Source organism: Sus scrofa, chromosome Y (assembly GCF_054392235.1).
Source record: "Sus scrofa isolate SSC_HxYL_T2T_F1_AM1 chromosome Y, Sscrofa_HxYL_maternal_Yorkshire_Landrace_v2.0, whole genome shotgun sequence".
In the NCBI taxonomy this organism is placed as follows: domain Eukaryota; kingdom Metazoa; phylum Chordata; class Mammalia; order Artiodactyla; family Suidae; genus Sus; species Sus scrofa.
In genome coordinates, this window is record NC_139402.1 from 39,610,930 (window position 1) to 39,628,750 (window position 17,821).

The window sequence follows — 17,821 nt, forward strand, 5'->3', positions numbered from 1 at the left end:
GAGGGGCCTATTTTCATTTTTTGAGGTCTGGAATGAGATTGATCATCCCGGTCATACTTAGGAGTCTTTTATCCCCTGTTGGAAAAGAGTGGAAGTGATAAGCTCACTGGTCCATTGCAGATATATCATAATAAAACGCAAGCCTGAGCAGTGTATATTTACTCAGGAGCCTGATGAGAATGGTGGCCCTGAGAAGAATCCTGGAATAAATACATATCCTCCAATTGTCCAATACATCCAATGGATCCTCCTTTAATTTTGTATCCACATACCTCCAGATCATGAGCTCGGGCTGCCCGATGTACAACAATTGAGTCGTGATGGTGACAGATTCTCACTTTGAGCCCATCACTTGCCTCACTTCTCAGAGAGGGTCAGTGGTGTCACAATGCTTGGTGGGCATCATGCCATTGCCATGGCAACCATTGGGCCTGACCTTCTCAGATGGAAGGCAACTCCACCTCCTCTGTGCCCACCTGCTCTCTACAGAAGGATATCTCTTCCCCTGAACGTGCGTCAGGCTCAACACGGTGGTTCACGGACTGCTTCCCAGGAAGACACTGTCTACCATCTCATGTGGAAAGAAAATATGGGATTGAAAAAGACCCACTCCCCACAGAGCCTGAACATGAAAACAATGGCCGATGGAGGAAGAACAACACATGAGCATCCTTTTCCATGGGAGGAGGATTTTCCACTGAAGGAAAATATGGAATAACTTTTTAAACTGATTTCCACCCCATGCCATTGGAGAAGATATAGGGACCATAGCAAGGCTCTCAAACCTGTCTTCCAGTATGGAGCAGGGATTGTAGTGGACACATTTTGGAAGTCAGGCCAGGCAGGAGAGAAGACTCTGGTACAAGTGGCTGCTTTGTCCCATTTGTGTGCTATCCACCTTAAACAAAGACATGTCCTTGGAGAAACTATCCTGCCAATGAAGGTTGCTTGAATCAACAGCTCCTGTTCCTCTCTCTCTCTTTCTTTTGATCTCCTTCTCTCTAGGACTCTCACTCTCCCCTTTACACCCCTTCAATGTCTCCTGAATCCTTCTGCTACAAGCTGACCTAGGGTGATATTGGAAGTAATATATTAGCCGAGAGAATGGTCCAAGTGATCCCCCAGCCATTTCTCCTTGTCATCCTAGGTCTGGTCAAATAAAAAATCAGTGGTCCAGAAAGACTTCCTGTGCTGTATGGAGACACCCCAACTAAGTCATCCTTCCACAACACTTCCCACATTCAGCTCTTCCGATGGACACGCTGACCACTTCATATGTCCTTCGGTCTCTAGGGTCCCATATAGGACGCAGACAACAACACTCTTGAAACATTGATCACATCAGTGCTCTACCAAGAAATTGCTGATCTGAAGCATTCCCTACCTGGTCCATGAGGTCTTGTGGATTTGCTCTGGTTTGGATCTCTGGACTCGTTCTTAGGGGATATAGAATATGCAGTCTATGACTCTTCATGTCTCAATGATTGGGCACCCAAACAATGGTCTGAGCAGACTTGGCCAGTGGGCTGCGCAACCATAGCCCAGAGTGCAAGATGTCTGTCAACCAAAACCAGTCTCTATGGAATAGACCTCCTCATTCTCTAGCCTCATGAGTGTCAGGGACAGAGCCCACTCCCTTCCAGGAGGGAACTTTCAATTCCCTCACATTGCAGGCATCATCACAGGGCTCCTGCAAGATCAGACAATCGACCCACCTTTCCTTCCTTATGATTGTAGACACAACAAACACACTGGCACTGGCCCCAGGCACCACACTCCCCATACGCCCAAAATGAGAGGGAGGGCTTGTTCTTATCCACCTGTGGAAAAGGCACCTGAAATAGACCGGTTACATCTCGGTTAAATGGCCTCTGTTTGGAGGGCTCCCCTGTGGCTTAGGCTATGGAAATATGGATTCAGAAGTGTGGAGGTGAAATTGCCCCTTTGGGAATGTCTTTTTCAGGGGTTACATCCAGGGCCTCCTGCTTGGTGCAGAGCATTGGGGCATGGATTCCTTGTTTGTGCCGTGGGATGTCTTGTTTCAAATGGCCAAGAAGCAGAATTCTTTCTTCATATTTAGGAACTCCCTTGAGGTATTCTGCCCACTGATGCCCTTAAGATATCACATGCTCAAACACCAAGCCTCTAGAATCCACATTGAGCTTGGGAGCCTGATGAGAGTGGTGGCTATGAGTCTACAGATGGAGATAATCGTGTTCATCCAAGAGGAGCACCCATCTGATGGATCCTCCTTTCCATCAACGTCGACATTCCTCCAGAGCAAGAGCTCCTGGTGTCCATCATTGAACTCTCAAGGTTTAAGGTTGAGAATGTCCCACATATGGCCCATCACACACCACTTTTCTCACACAGAGGTTGTTTGGTCACAAGGCTCCATGGGCATCATATCAGTGCCATGGCCACCTCTGGCACCGCACCTTTCGGAAGGAAGGCAACTCCACACACTGGGGAAGCCAATTTTCTCTATCATGATGGATCTCTGATAACATGGGCAGCACTTCAGGGTCAAGTGCTTTCTCAGTCACTGCCTCACACGAACACACTGGATAGAATCACATTTGGAGAGAAACGATGTCATTCCAAACACCCAAACCAAAGTCCCCTGTACAATGAAATCAAGGAACGACTGAGGAAAAACACCCTCTGAGCTGCCAATTCAATAGGAAGGGCCTTTTCCGCTTAGGGAAAATAGAGGGTGTCTTTTACCTTGACCCACACCTCGTGTCCTTTGGGAAGGCATGGTTGCCCAGCAGGGAGGACTGCTTGCAACCGACATATTTCTAGAGACAGGCCAAGAAAGAGTGAAAATCTAACGCAAGAGTCCTGATATAGCCTTTGTGTCTAATAGACCCCGGAAACACAGACAAGTGCTTGGGAATGACATTGTGCCCTGGATTGTAGCTTGTATCCAAATCTCATCACCTTCTCTTTCTCTCTAGCTCTCTCTCTCACTCTCTCTCTCGGCTTCGTCCTCCTTCATATTCTCTCGAATCCTCCTCATCCAATGTGATCTGTGCTGGTCCAGTTTGGCATATCTCAGCCAGGAGAACAGTCAAATTCTTTCACCAAGATTTTCCAACAGTCTTCCAAACTCCTATCAAATATAAAAGAATTTTTCCTGAAATAATTTCTCTATTTGTATGGAGATATTCCACTTACACAGTGTACCACTACCTAACCATTGTCAGCCCTTCACACTGACAGATAACCATCCCATTTGTACGGCGTTCTACATGATCACATATTTGACTCCGAGATCAACATCTTTTCAACCACCTACACATAAGGGACCGAGTGAGACTTCACTTATCTGTAGCACAACCCACGTGTGTGTTCAGGTGTCTGAAGTTGCTGGTGAGGTGGATCTCTCGATTCATTCTAAGGAGAATTAGGAAATGAAGTCTCTGACTCTCCATGTCTCAGTGACTTGGCATCTACGAAGGGGTCTGAGCACCCTTCAGCAGGGTCTGAATGACAATGCGACAGAGTTCAAGGATTCGGTCCCCTCAAACCAGTCTCCATTTGGGACAATCCTCCTCCTTCTCTAGACCCTCAATTGGCAGGCCAGAGGCCCCTCTCGTCCAAGAGGGAAACCTCAAGACCTGCCCAAGGAGCCCTCACCACACGGCTCACGGAGGAGAAGAGAGACTCCTGAAATTCCTGACATCTGTGTACCCCACAAACTGGCCAGCAGTGGAACTAGTCACCCCACTTCCATCCAGCACCCCATTAGACAGGACGTATTCTTATCAACCTGTGAAATACCCACCAGACCTATCACAGCTTCATTCTCGGGAAATTTGATACTGTGGATAGCTAGTGTGTGATTTCATCTACTGAAGTTTATGTTCAGATGCAGAGAATTGTCCTTTCCCCATTCAAATTTTTCCTCAGGGTTGATATTGAGGGCCTCGTCCTTGTTTGAAGGCAGAGGGGCCTATTTTCATTTTTTGAGGTCTGGAATGAGATTGATCATCCCGGTCATACTTAGGAGTCTTTTATCCCCTGTTGGAAAAGAGTGGAAGTGATAAGCTCACTGGTCCATTGCAGATATATCATAATAAAACGCAAGCCTGAGCAGTGTATATTTACTCAGGAGCCTGATGAGAATGGTGGCCCTGAGAAGAATCCTGGAATAAATACGTATCATCCAATTGTCCAATACATCCAATGGATCCTCCTTTAATTTTGTATCCACATACCTCCAGATCATGAGCTCGGGCTGCCCGATGTACAACAATTGAGTCGTGATGGTGACAGACTCTCACTTTGAGCCCATCACTTGCCTCACTTCTCAGAGAGGGTCAGTGGTGTCACAAGGCTTGGTGGGCATCATGCCATTGCCATGGCAACCATTGGGCCTGACCTTCTCAGATGGAAGGCAACTCCACCTCCTCTGTGCCCACCTGCTCTCTACAGAAGGATGTTTCTTCCCCTGAACGTGCGTCAGGCTCAACACGGTGGTTCACGGACTGCTTCCCAGGAAGACACTGTCTACCATCTCATGTGGAAAGAAAATATGGGATTGAATACGACCCACTCCCCACGGAGCCTGAACATGAAAACAATGGCCGATGGAGGAAGAACAACACATGAGCATCCTTTTCCATGGGAGGAGGATTTTCCACTGAAGGAAAATATGGAATAACTTTTTAAACTGATTTCCACCCCATGCCATTGGAGAAGATATAGGGAACATAGCAAGGCTCTCAAACCTGTCTTCCAGTATGGAGCAGGGATTGTAGTGGACACATTTTGGAAGTCAGGCCAGGCAGGAGAGAAGACTCTGGTACAAGTGGCTGCTTTGTCCCATTTGTGTGCTATCCACCTTAAACAAAGACATGTCCTTGGAGAAACTATCCTGCCAATGAAGGTTGCTTGAATCAACAGCTCCTGTTCCTCTCTCTCTCTTTCTTTTGATCTCCTTCTCTCTAGGACTCTCACTCTCCCCTTTACACCCCTTCAATGTCTCTTGACTCCTTCTGCTACAAGCTGACCTAGGGTGATATTGGAAGTAATATATTAGCCGAGAGAATGGTCCAAGTGATCCCCCAGCCATTTCTCCTTGTCATCCTAGGTCTGGTCAAATAAAAAATCAGTGGTCCAGAAAGACTTCCTGTGCTGTATGGAGACACCCCAACTAAGTCATCCTTCCACAACACTTCCCACATTCAGCTCTTCCGATGGACACGCTGACCACTTCATATGTCCTTCGGTCTCTAGGGTCCCATATTGGACGCAGACAACAACACTCTTGAAACATTGATCACATGAGTGCTCTACCAAGAAATTGCTGATCTGAAGCATTCCCTACCTGGTCCATGAGGTCTTGTGGATTTGCTCTCGTTTGGATCTCTGGACTCGTTCTTAGGGGATATAGAATATGCAGTCTATGACTCTTCATGTCTCAATGATTGGGCACCCAAACAATGGTCTGAGCAGCCTTGGCCAGTGGGCTGCCCAACCATAGCCCAGAGTGCAAGATGTCTGTCAACCAAAACCAGTCTCTATGGAATAGACCTCCTCATTCTCTAGCCTCATGAGTGTCAGGGACAGAGCCCACTCCCTTCCAGGAGGGAACTTTCAATACCCTCACATTGCAGGCATCATCACAGGGCTCCTGCAAGATCAGACAATCGACCCACCTTTCCTTCCTTATGATTGTAGACACAACAAACACACTGGCACTGGCCCCAGGCACCACACTCCCCATATGCCCAAAATGAGAGGGAGGGCTTGTTCTTATCCACCTGTGGAAAAGGCACCTGAAATAGACCGGTTACATCTCGGTTAAATGGCCTCTGTTTGGAGGGCTCCCCTGTGGCTTAGGCTATGGAAATATGGATTCAGAAGTGTGGAGGTGAAATTGCCCCTTTGGGAATGTCTTTTTCAGGGGTTACATCCAGGGCCTCCTGCTTGGTGCAGAGCATTGGGGCATGGTATCCTTGTTTGTGCCGTGGGATGTCTTGTTTCAAATGGCCAAGAAGCAGAATTCTTTCTTCATATTTAGGAACTCCCTTGAGGTATTCTGCCCACTGATGCCCTTAAGATATCACATGCTCAAACACCAAGCCTCTAGAATCCACATTGAGCTTGGGAGCCTGATGAGAGTGGTGGCTATGAGTCTACAGATGGAGATAATCGTGTTCATCCAAGAGGACCACCCATCTGATGGATCCTCCTTTCCATCAACTTCGACATTCCTCCAGAGCAAGAGCTCCTGGTGTCCATCATTGAACTCTCAAGGTTTAAGGTTGAGAATGTCCCACATATGGCCCATCACACACCACTTTTCTCACACAGAGGTTGTTTGGTCACAAGGCTCCATGGGCATCATATCAGTGCCATGGCCACCTCTGGCACCGCACCTTTCGGAAGGAAGGCAACTCCACACACTGGGGAAGCCAATTTTCTCTATCATGATGGATCTCTGATAACATGGGCAGCACTTCAGGGTCAAGTGCTTTCTCAGTCACTGCCTCACACGAACACACTGGATAGAATCACATTTGGAGAGAAACGATGTCATTCCAAACACCCAAACCAAAGTCCCCTGTACAATGAAATCAAGGAACGACTGAGGAAAAACACCCTCTGAGCTGCCAATTCAATAGGAAGGGCCTTTTCCGCTTAGGGAAAATAGAGGGTGTCTTTTACCTTGACCCACACCTCGTGTCCTTTGGGAAGGCATGGGTGCCCAGCACGGAGGACTGCTTGCAACCGACATATTTCTAGAGACAGGCCAAGAACGAGTGAAAATCTAACGCAAGAGTCCTGATATAGCCTTTGTGTCTAATAGACCCCGGAAACACAGACAAGGGCTTGGGAATGACATTGTGCCCTGGATTGTAGCTTGTATCCAATTCTCATCACCTTCTCTTTCTCTCTAGCTCTCTCTCTCACTCTCTCTCTCGGCTTCGTCCTCCTTCATATTCTCTCGAATCCTCCTCATTCAATGTGATCTGTGCTGGTCCAGTTTGGCATATCTCAGCCAGGAGAACAGTCAAATTCTTTCACCAAGATTTTCCAACAGTCTTCCAAACTCCTATCAAATATAAAAGAATTTTTCCTGAAATAATTTCTCTATTTGTATGGAGATATTCCACTTACACAGTGTACCACTACCTAACCATTGTCAGCCCTTCACACTGACAGATAACCATCCCATTTGTACGGCGTTCTACATGATCACATATTTGACTCCGAGATCAACATCTTTTCAACCACCTACACATAAGGGACCGAGTGAGACTTCACTTATCTGTAGCACAACCCACGTGTGTGTTCAGGTCTCTGAAGTTGCTGGTGAGGTGGATCTCTCGATTCATTCTAAGGAGAATTAGGAAATGAAGTCTCTGACTCTCCATGTCTCAGTGACTTGGCATCTACGAAGGGGTCTGAGCACCCTTCAGCAGGGTCTGAATGACAATGCGACAGAGTTCAAGGATTCGGTCCCCTCAAACCAGTCTCCATTTGGGACAATCCTCCTCCTTCTCTAGACCCTCAATTGGCAGGCCAGAGGCCCCTCTCGTCCAAGAGGGAAACCTCAAGACCTGCCCAAGGAGCCCTCACCACACGGCTCACGGAGGAGAAGAGAGACTCCTGAAATTCCTGACAACTGTTTACCCCATAAACAAGCCAGCAGTGGAACTAGTCACCCCACTTCCATCCAGCACCCCATTAGACAGGACGTATTCTTATCAACCTGTGAAATACCCACCAGACCTATCACAGCTTCATTCTCGGGAAATTTGATACTCTGGATAGCTAGTGTGTGATTTCATCTACTGAAGTTTATGTTCAGATGCAGAGAATTGTCCTTTCCCCATTCAAATTTTTCCTCAGGGTTGATATTGAGGGCCTCGTCCTTGTTTGAAGGCAGAGGGGCCTATTTTCATTTTTTGAGGTCTGGAATGAGATTGATCATCCCGGTCATACTTAGGAGTCTTTTATCCCCTGTTGGAAAAGAGTGGAAGTGATAAGCTCACTGGTCCATTGCAGATATATCATAATAAAACGCAAGCCTGAGCAGTGTATATTTACTCAGGAGCCTGATGAGAATGGTGGCCCTGAGAAGAATCCTGGAATAAATACATATCCTCCAATTGTCCAATACATCCAATGGATCCTCCTTTAATTTTGTATCCACATACCTCCAGATCATGAGCTCGGGCTGCCCGATGTACAACAATTGAGTCGTGATGGTGACAGATTCTCACTTTGAGCCCATCACTTGCCTCACTTCTCAGAGAGGGTCAGTGGTGTCACAAGGCTTGGTGGGCATCATGCCATTGCCATGGCAACCATTGGGCCTGACCTTCTCAGATGGAAGGCAACTCCACCTCCTCTGTGCCCACCTGCTCTCTACAGAAGGATATCTCTTCCCCTGAACGTGCGTCAGGCTCAACACGGTGGTTCACGGACTGCTTCCCAGGAAGACACTGTCTACCATCTCATGTGGAAAGAAAATATGGGATTGAAAAAGACCCACTCCCCACAGAGCCTGAACATGAAAACAATGGCCGATGGAGGAAGAACAACACATGAGCATCCTTTTCCATGGGAGGAGGATTTTCCACTGAAGGAAAATATGGAATAACTTTTTAAACTGATTTCCACCCCATGCCATTGGAGAAGATATAGGGACCATAGCAAGGCTCTCAAACCTGTCTTCCAGTATGGAGCAGGGATTGTAGTGGACACATTTTGGAAGTCAGGCCAGGCAGGAGAGAAGACTCTGGTACAAGTGGCTGCTTTGTCCCATTTGTGTGCTATCCACCTTAAACAAAGACATGTCCTTGGAGAAACTATCCTGCCAATGAAGGTTGCTTGAATCAACAGCTCCTGTTCCTCTCTCTCTCTTTCTTTTGATCTCCTTCTCTCTAGGACTCTCACTCTCCCCTTTACACCCCTTCAATGTCTCCTGAATCCTTCTGCTACAAGCTGACCTAGGGTGATATTGGAAGTAATATATTAGCCGAGAGAATGGTCCAAGTGATCCCCCAGCCATTTCTCCTTGTCATCCTAGGTCTGGTCAAATAAAAAATCAGTGGTCCAGAAAGACTTCCTGTGCTGTATGGAGACACCCCAACTAAGTCATCCTTCCACAACACTTCCCACATTCAGCTCTTCCGATGGACACGCTGACCACTTCATATGTCCTTCGGTCTCTAGGGTCCCATATAGGACGCAGACAACAACACTCTTGAAACATTGATCACATCAGTGCTCTACCAAGAAATTGCTGATCTGAAGCATTCCCTACCTGGTCCATGAGGTCTTGTGGATTTGCTCTGGTTTGGATCTCTGGACTCGTTCTTAGGGGATATAGAATATGCAGTCTATGACTCTTCATGTCTCAATGATTGGGCACCCAAACAATGGTCTGAGCAGACTTGGCCAGTGGGCTGCGCAACCATAGCCCAGAGTGCAAGATGTCTGTCAACCAAAACCAGTCTCTATGGAATAGACCTCCTCATTCTCTAGCCTCATGAGTGTCAGGGACAGAGCCCACTCCCTTCCAGGAGGGAACTTTCAATTCCCTCACATTGCAGGCATCATCACAGGGCTCCTGCAAGATCAGACAATCGACCCACCTTTCCTTCCTTATGATTGTAGACACAACAAACACACTGGCACTGGCCCCAGGCACCACACTCCCCATACGCCCAAAATGAGAGGGAGGGCTTGTTCTTATCCACCTGTGGAAAAGGCACCTGAAATAGACCGGTTACATCTCGGTTAAATGGCCTCTGTTTGGAGGGCTCCCCTGTGGCTTAGGCTATGGAAATATGGATTCAGAAGTGTGGAGGTGAAATTGCCCCTTTGGGAATGTCTTTTTCAGGGGTTACATCCAGGGCCTCCTGCTTGGTGCAGAGCATTGGGGCATGGATTCCTTGTTTGTGCCGTGGGATGTCTTGTTTCAAATGGCCAAGAAGCAGAATTCTTTCTTCATATTTAGGAACTCCCTTGAGGTATTCTGCCCACTGATGCCCTTAAGATATCACATGCTCAAACACCAAGCCTCTAGAATCCACATTGAGCTTGGGAGCCTGATGAGAGTGGTGGCTATGAGTCTACAGATGGAGATAATCGTGTTCATCCAAGAGGAGCACCCATCTGATGGATCCTCCTTTCCATCAACGTCGACATTCCTCCAGAGCAAGAGCTCCTGGTGTCCATCATTGAACTCTCAAGGTTTAAGGTTGAGAATGTCCCACATATGGCCCATCACACACCACTTTTCTCACACAGAGGTTGTTTGGTCACAAGGCTCCATGGGCATCATATCAGTGCCATGGCCACCTCTGGCACCGCACCTTTCGGAAGGAAGGCAACTCCACACACTGGGGAAGCCAATTTTCTCTATCATGATGGATCTCTGATAACATGGGCAGCACTTCAGGGTCAAGTGCTTTCTCAGTCACTGCCTCACACGAACACACTGGATAGAATCACATTTGGAGAGAAACGATGTCATTCCAAACACCCAAACCAAAGTCCCCTGTACAATGAAATCAAGGAACGACTGAGGAAAAACACCCTCTGAGCTGCCAATTCAATAGGAAGGGCCTTTTCCGCTTAGGGAAAATAGAGGGTGTCTTTTACCTTGACCCACACCTCGTGTCCTTTGGGAAGGCATGGTTGCCCAGCAGGGAGGACTGCTTGCAACCGACATATTTCTAGAGACAGGCCAAGAAAGAGTGAAAATCTAACGCAAGAGTCCTGATATAGCCTTTGTGTCTAATAGACCCCGGAAACACAGACAAGTGCTTGGGAATGACATTGTGCCCTGGATTGTAGCTTGTATCCAAATCTCATCACCTTCTCTTTCTCTCTAGCTCTCTCTCTCACTCTCTCTCTCGGCTTCGTCCTCCTTCATATTCTCTCGAATCCTCCTCATCCAATGTGATCTGTGCTGGTCCAGTTTGGCATATCTCAGCCAGGAGAACAGTCAAATTCTTTCACCAAGATTTTCCAACAGTCTTCCAAACTCCTATCAAATATAAAAGAATTTTTCCTGAAATAATTTCTCTATTTGTATGGAGATATTCCACTTACACAGTGTACCACTACCTAACCATTGTCAGCCCTTCACACTGACAGATAACCATCCCATTTGTACGGCGTTCTACATGATCACATATTTGACTCCGAGATCAACATCTTTTCAACCACCTACACATAAGGGACCGAGTGAGACTTCACTTATCTGTAGCACAACCCACGTGTGTGTTCAGGTGTCTGAAGTTGCTGGTGAGGTGGATCTCTCGATTCATTCTAAGGAGAATTAGGAAATGAAGTCTCTGACTCTCCATGTCTCAGTGACTTGGCATCTACGAAGGGGTCTGAGCACCCTTCAGCAGGGTCTGAATGACAATGCGACAGAGTTCAAGGATTCGGTCCCCTCAAACCAGTCTCCATTTGGGACAATCCTCCTCCTTCTCTAGACCCTCAATTGGCAGGCCAGAGGCCCCTCTCGTCCAAGAGGGAAACCTCAAGACCTGCCCAAGGAGCCCTCACCACACGGCTCACGGAGGAGAAGAGAGACTCCTGAAATTCCTGACATCTGTGTACCCCACAAACTGGCCAGCAGTGGAACTAGTCACCCCACTTCCATCCAGCACCCCATTAGACAGGACGTATTCTTATCAACCTGTGAAATACCCACCAGACCTATCACAGCTTCATTCTCGGGAAATTTGATACTGTGGATAGCTAGTGTGTGATTTCATCTACTGAAGTTTATGTTCAGATGCAGAGAATTGTCCTTTCCCCATTCAAATTTTTCCTCAGGGTTGATATTGAGGGCCTCGTCCTTGTTTGAAGGCAGAGGGGCCTATTTTCATTTTTTGAGGTCTGGAATGAGATTGATCATCCCGGTCATACTTAGGAGTCTTTTATCCCCTGTTGGAAAAGAGTGGAAGTGATAAGCTCACTGGTCCATTGCAGATATATCATAATAAAACGCAAGCCTGAGCAGTGTATATTTACTCAGGAGCCTGATGAGAATGGTGGCCCTGAGAAGAATCCTGGAATAAATACGTATCATCCAATTGTCCAATACATCCAATGGATCCTCCTTTAATTTTGTATCCACATACCTCCAGATCATGAGCTCGGGCTGCCCGATGTACAACAATTGAGTCGTGATGGTGACAGACTCTCACTTTGAGCCCATCACTTGCCTCACTTCTCAGAGAGGGTCAGTGGTGTCACAAGGCTTGGTGGGCATCATGCCATTGCCATGGCAACCATTGGGCCTGACCTTCTCAGATGGAAGGCAACTCCACCTCCTCTGTGCCCACCTGCTCTCTACAGAAGGATGTTTCTTCCCCTGAACGTGCGTCAGGCTCAACACGGTGGTTCACGGACTGCTTCCCAGGAAGACACTGTCTACCATCTCATGTGGAAAGAAAATATGGGATTGAATACGACCCACTCCCCACGGAGCCTGAACATGAAAACAATGGCCGATGGAGGAAGAACAACACATGAGCATCCTTTTCCATGGGAGGAGGATTTTCCACTGAAGGAAAATATGGAATAACTTTTTAAACTGATTTCCACCCCATGCCATTGGAGAAGATATAGGGAACATAGCAAGGCTCTCAAACCTGTCTTCCAGTATGGAGCAGGGATTGTAGTGGACACATTTTGGAAGTCAGGCCAGGCAGGAGAGAAGACTCTGGTACAAGTGGCTGCTTTGTCCCATTTGTGTGCTATCCACCTTAAACAAAGACATGTCCTTGGAGAAACTATCCTGCCAATGAAGGTTGCTTGAATCAACAGCTCCTGTTCCTCTCTCTCTCTTTCTTTTGATCTCCTTCTCTCTAGGACTCTCACTCTCCCCTTTACACCCCTTCAATGTCTCTTGACTCCTTCTGCTACAAGCTGACCTAGGGTGATATTGGAAGTAATATATTAGCCGAGAGAATGGTCCAAGTGATCCCCCAGCCATTTCTCCTTGTCATCCTAGGTCTGGTCAAATAAAAAATCAGTGGTCCAGAAAGACTTCCTGTGCTGTATGGAGACACCCCAACTAAGTCATCCTTCCACAACACTTCCCACATTCAGCTCTTCCGATGGACACGCTGACCACTTCATATGTCCTTCGGTCTCTAGGGTCCCATATTGGACGCAGACAACAACACTCTTGAAACATTGATCACATGAGTGCTCTACCAAGAAATTGCTGATCTGAAGCATTCCCTACCTGGTCCATGAGGTCTTGTGGATTTGCTCTCGTTTGGATCTCTGGACTCGTTCTTAGGGGATATAGAATATGCAGTCTATGACTCTTCATGTCTCAATGATTGGGCACCCAAACAATGGTCTGAGCAGCCTTGGCCAGTGGGCTGCCCAACCATAGCCCAGAGTGCAAGATGTCTGTCAACCAAAACCAGTCTCTATGGAATAGACCTCCTCATTCTCTAGCCTCATGAGTGTCAGGGACAGAGCCCACTCCCTTCCAGGAGGGAACTTTCAATACCCTCACATTGCAGGCATCATCACAGGGCTCCTGCAAGATCAGACAATCGACCCACCTTTCCTTCCTTATGATTGTAGACACAACAAACACACTGGCACTGGCCCCAGGCACCACACTCCCCATACGCCCAAAATGAGAGGGAGGGCTTGTTCTTATCCACCTGTGGAAAAGGCACCTGAAATAGACCGGTTACATCTCGGTTAAATGGCCTCTGTTTGGAGGGCTCCCCTGTGGCTTAGGCTATGGAAATATGGATTCAGAAGTGTGGAGGTGAAATTGCCCCATTGGGACTGTCTTCGTCAGGGGTTACATCCAGGGCCTCCTGCTTGGTGCAGAGCATTGGGGCATGGTTTCCTTGTTTGTGCCGTGGGATGTCTTGTTTCAAATGGCCAAGAAGCAGAATTCTTTCTTCATATTTAGGAACTCCCTTGAGGTATTCTGCCCACTGATGCCCTTAAGATATCACATGCTCAAACACCAAGCCTCTAGAATCCACATTGAGCTTGGGAGCCTGATGAGAGTGGTGGCTATGAGTCTACAGATGGAGATAATCGTGTTCATCCAAGAGGAGCACCCATCTGATGGATCCTCCTTTCCATCAACTTCGACATTCCTCCAGAGCAAGAGCTCCTGGTGTCCATCATTGAACTCTCAAGGTTTAAGGTTGAGAATGTCCCACATATGGCCCATCACACACCACTTTTCTCACACAGAGGTTGTTTGGTCACAAGGCTCCATGGGCATCATATCAGTGCCATGGCCACCTCTGGCACCGCACCTTTCGGAAGGAAGGCAACTCCACACACTGGGGAAGCCAATTTTCTCTATCATGATGGATCTCTGATAACATGGGCAGCACTTCAGGGTCAAGTGCTTTCTCAGTCACTGCCTCACACGAACACACTGGATAGAATCACATTTGGAGAGAAACGATGTCATTCCAAACACCCAAACCAAAGTCCCCTGTACAATGAAATCAAGGAACGACTGAGGAAAAACACCCTCTGAGCTGCCAATTCAATAGGAAGGGCCTTTTCCGCTTAGGGAAAATAGAGGGTGTCTTTTACCTTGACCCACACCTCGTGTCCTTTGGGAAGGCATGGGTGCCCAGCAGGGAGGACTGCTTGCAACCGACATATTTCTAGAGACAGGCCAAGAAAGAGTGAAAATCTAACGCAAGAGTCCTGATATAGCCTTTGTGTCTAATAGACCCCGGAAACACAGACAATTGCTTGGGAATGACATTGTGCCCTGGATTGTAGCTTGTATCCAAATCTCATCACCTTCTCTTTCTCTCTAGCTCTCTCTCTCACTCTCTCTCTCGGCTTCTTCCTCCTTCATATTCTCTCGAATCCTCCTCATCCAATGTGATCTGTGCTGGTCCAGTTTGGCATATCTCAGCCAGGAGAACAGTCAAATTCTTTCACCAAGATTTTCCAACAGTCTTCCAAACTCCTATCAAATATAAAAGAATTTTTCCTGAAATAATTTCTCTATTTGTATGGAGATATTCCACTTACACAGTGTACCACTACCTAACCATTGTCAGCCCTTCACACTGACAGATAACCATCCCATTTGTACGGCGTTCTACATGATCACATATTTGACTCCGAGATCAACATCTTTTCAACCACCTACACATAAGGGACCGAGTGAGACTTCACTTATCTGTAGCACAACCCACGTGTGTGTTGAGGTCTCTGAAGTTGCTGGTGAGGTGGATCTCTCGATTCATTCTAAGGAGAATTAGGAAATGAAGTCTCTGACTCTCCATGTCTCAGTGACTTGGCATCTACGAAGGGGTCTGAGCACCCTTCAGCAGGGTCTGAATGACAATGCGACAGAGTTCAAGGATTCGGTCCCCTCAAACCAGTCTCCATTTGGGACAATCCTCCTCCTTCTCTAGACCCTCAATTGGCAGGCCAGAGGCCCCTCTCGTCCAAGAGGGAAACCTCAAGACCTGCCCAAGGAGACCTCACCACACGGCTCACGGAGGAGAAGAGAGACTCCTGAAATTCCTGACATCTGTGTACCCCACAAACTAGCCAGCAGTGGAACTAGTCACCCCACTTCCATCCAGCACCCCATTAGACAGGACGTATTCTTATCAACCTGTGAAATACCCACCAGACCTATCACAGCTTCATTCTCCGGAAATTTGATACTGTGGATAGCTAGTGTGTGATTTCATTTACTGAAGTTTATGTTCAGATGCAGGGAATTGTCCTTTCCCCATTCAAATTTTTCCTCAGGGTTGATATTGAGGGCCTCGTCCTTGTTTGAAGGCAGAGGGGCCTATTTTCATTTTTTGAGGTCTGGAATGAGATTGATCATCCCGGTCATACTTAGGAGTCTTTTATCCCCTGTTGGAAAAGAGTGGAAGTGATAAGCTCACTGGTCCATTGCAGATATATCATAATAAAACGCAAGCCTGAGCAGTGTATATTTACTCAGGAGCCTGATGAGAATGGTGGCCCTGAGAAGAATCCTGGAATAAATACATATCCTCCAATTGTCCAATACATCCAATGGATCCTCCTTTAATTTTGTATCCACATACCTCCAGATCATGAGCTCGGGCTGCCCGATGTACAACAATTGAGTCGTGATGGTGACAGACTCTCACTTTGAGCCCATCACTTGCCTCACTTCTCAGAGAGGGTCAGTGGTGTCACAAGGCTTGGTGGGCATCATGCCATTGCCATGGCAACCATTGGGCCTGACCTTCTCAGATGGAAGGCAACTCCACCTCCTCTGTGCCCACCTGCTCTCTACAGAAGGATATCTCTTCCCCTGAACGTGCGTCAGGCTCAACACGGTGGTTCACGGACTGCTTCCCAGGAAGACACTGTCTACCATCTCATGTGGAAAGAAAATATGGGATTGAATACGACCCACTCCCCACGGAGCCTGAACATGAAAACAATGGCCGATGGAGGAAGAACAACACATGAGCATCCTTTTCCATGGGAGGAGGATTTTCCACTGAAGGAAAATATGGAATAACTTTTTAAACTGATTTCCACCCCATGCCATTGGAGAAGATATAGGGAACATAGCAAGGCTCTCAAACCTGTCTTCCAGTATGGAGCAGGGATTGTAGTGGACACATTTTGGAAGTCAGGCCAGGCAGGAGAGAAGACTCTGGTACAAGTGGCTGCTTTGTCCCATTTGTGTGCTATCCACCTTAAACAAAGACATGTCCTTGGAGAAACTATCCTGCCAATGAAGGTTGCTTGAATCAACAGCTCCTGTTCCTCTCTCTCTCTTTCTTTTGATCTCCTTCTCTCTAGGACTCTCACTCTCCCCTTTACACCCCTTCAATGTCTCTTGACTCCTTCTGCTACAAGCTGACCTAGGGTGATATTGGAAGTAATATATTAGCCGAGAGAATGGTCCAAGTGATCCCCCAGCCATTTCTCCTTGTCATCCTAGGTCTGGTCAAATAAAAAATCAGTGGTCCAGAAAGACTTCCTGTGCTGTATGGAGACACCCCAACTAAGTCATCCTTCCACAACACTTCCCACATTCAGCTCTTCCGATGGACACGCTGACCACTTCATATGTCCTTCGGTCTCTAGGGTCCCATATTGGACGCAGACAACAACACTCTTGAAACATTGATCACATGAGTGCTCTACCAAGAAATTGCTGATCTGAAGCATTCCCTACCTGGTCCATGAGGTCTTGTGGATTTGCTCTCGTTTGGATCTCTGGACTCGTTCTTAGGGGATATAGAATATGCAGTCTATGACTCTTCATGTCTCAATGATTGGGCACCCAAACAATGGTCTGAGCAGCCTTGGCCAGTGGGCTGCCCAACCATAGCCCAGAGTGCAAGATGTCTGTCAACCAAAACCAGTCTCTATGGAATAGACCTCCTCATTCTCTAGCCTCATGAGTGTCAGGGACAGAGCCCACTCCCTTCCAGGAGGGAACTTTCAATACCCTCACATTGCAGGCATCATCACAGGGCTCCTGCAAGATCAGACAATCGACCCACCTTTCCTTCCTTATGATTGTAGACACAACAAACACACTGGCACTGGCCCCAGGCACCACACTCCCCATACGCCCAAAATGAGAGGGAGGGCTTGTTCTTATCCACCTGTGGAAAAGGCACCTGAAATAGACCGGTTACATCTCGGTTAAATGGCCTCTGTTTGGAGGGCTCCCCTGTGGCTTAGGCTATGGAAATATGGATTCAGAAGTGTGGAGGTGAAATTGCCCCTTTGGGAATGTCTTTTTCAGGGGTTACATCCAGGGCCTCCTGCTTGGTGCAGAGCATTGGGGCATGGTTTCCTT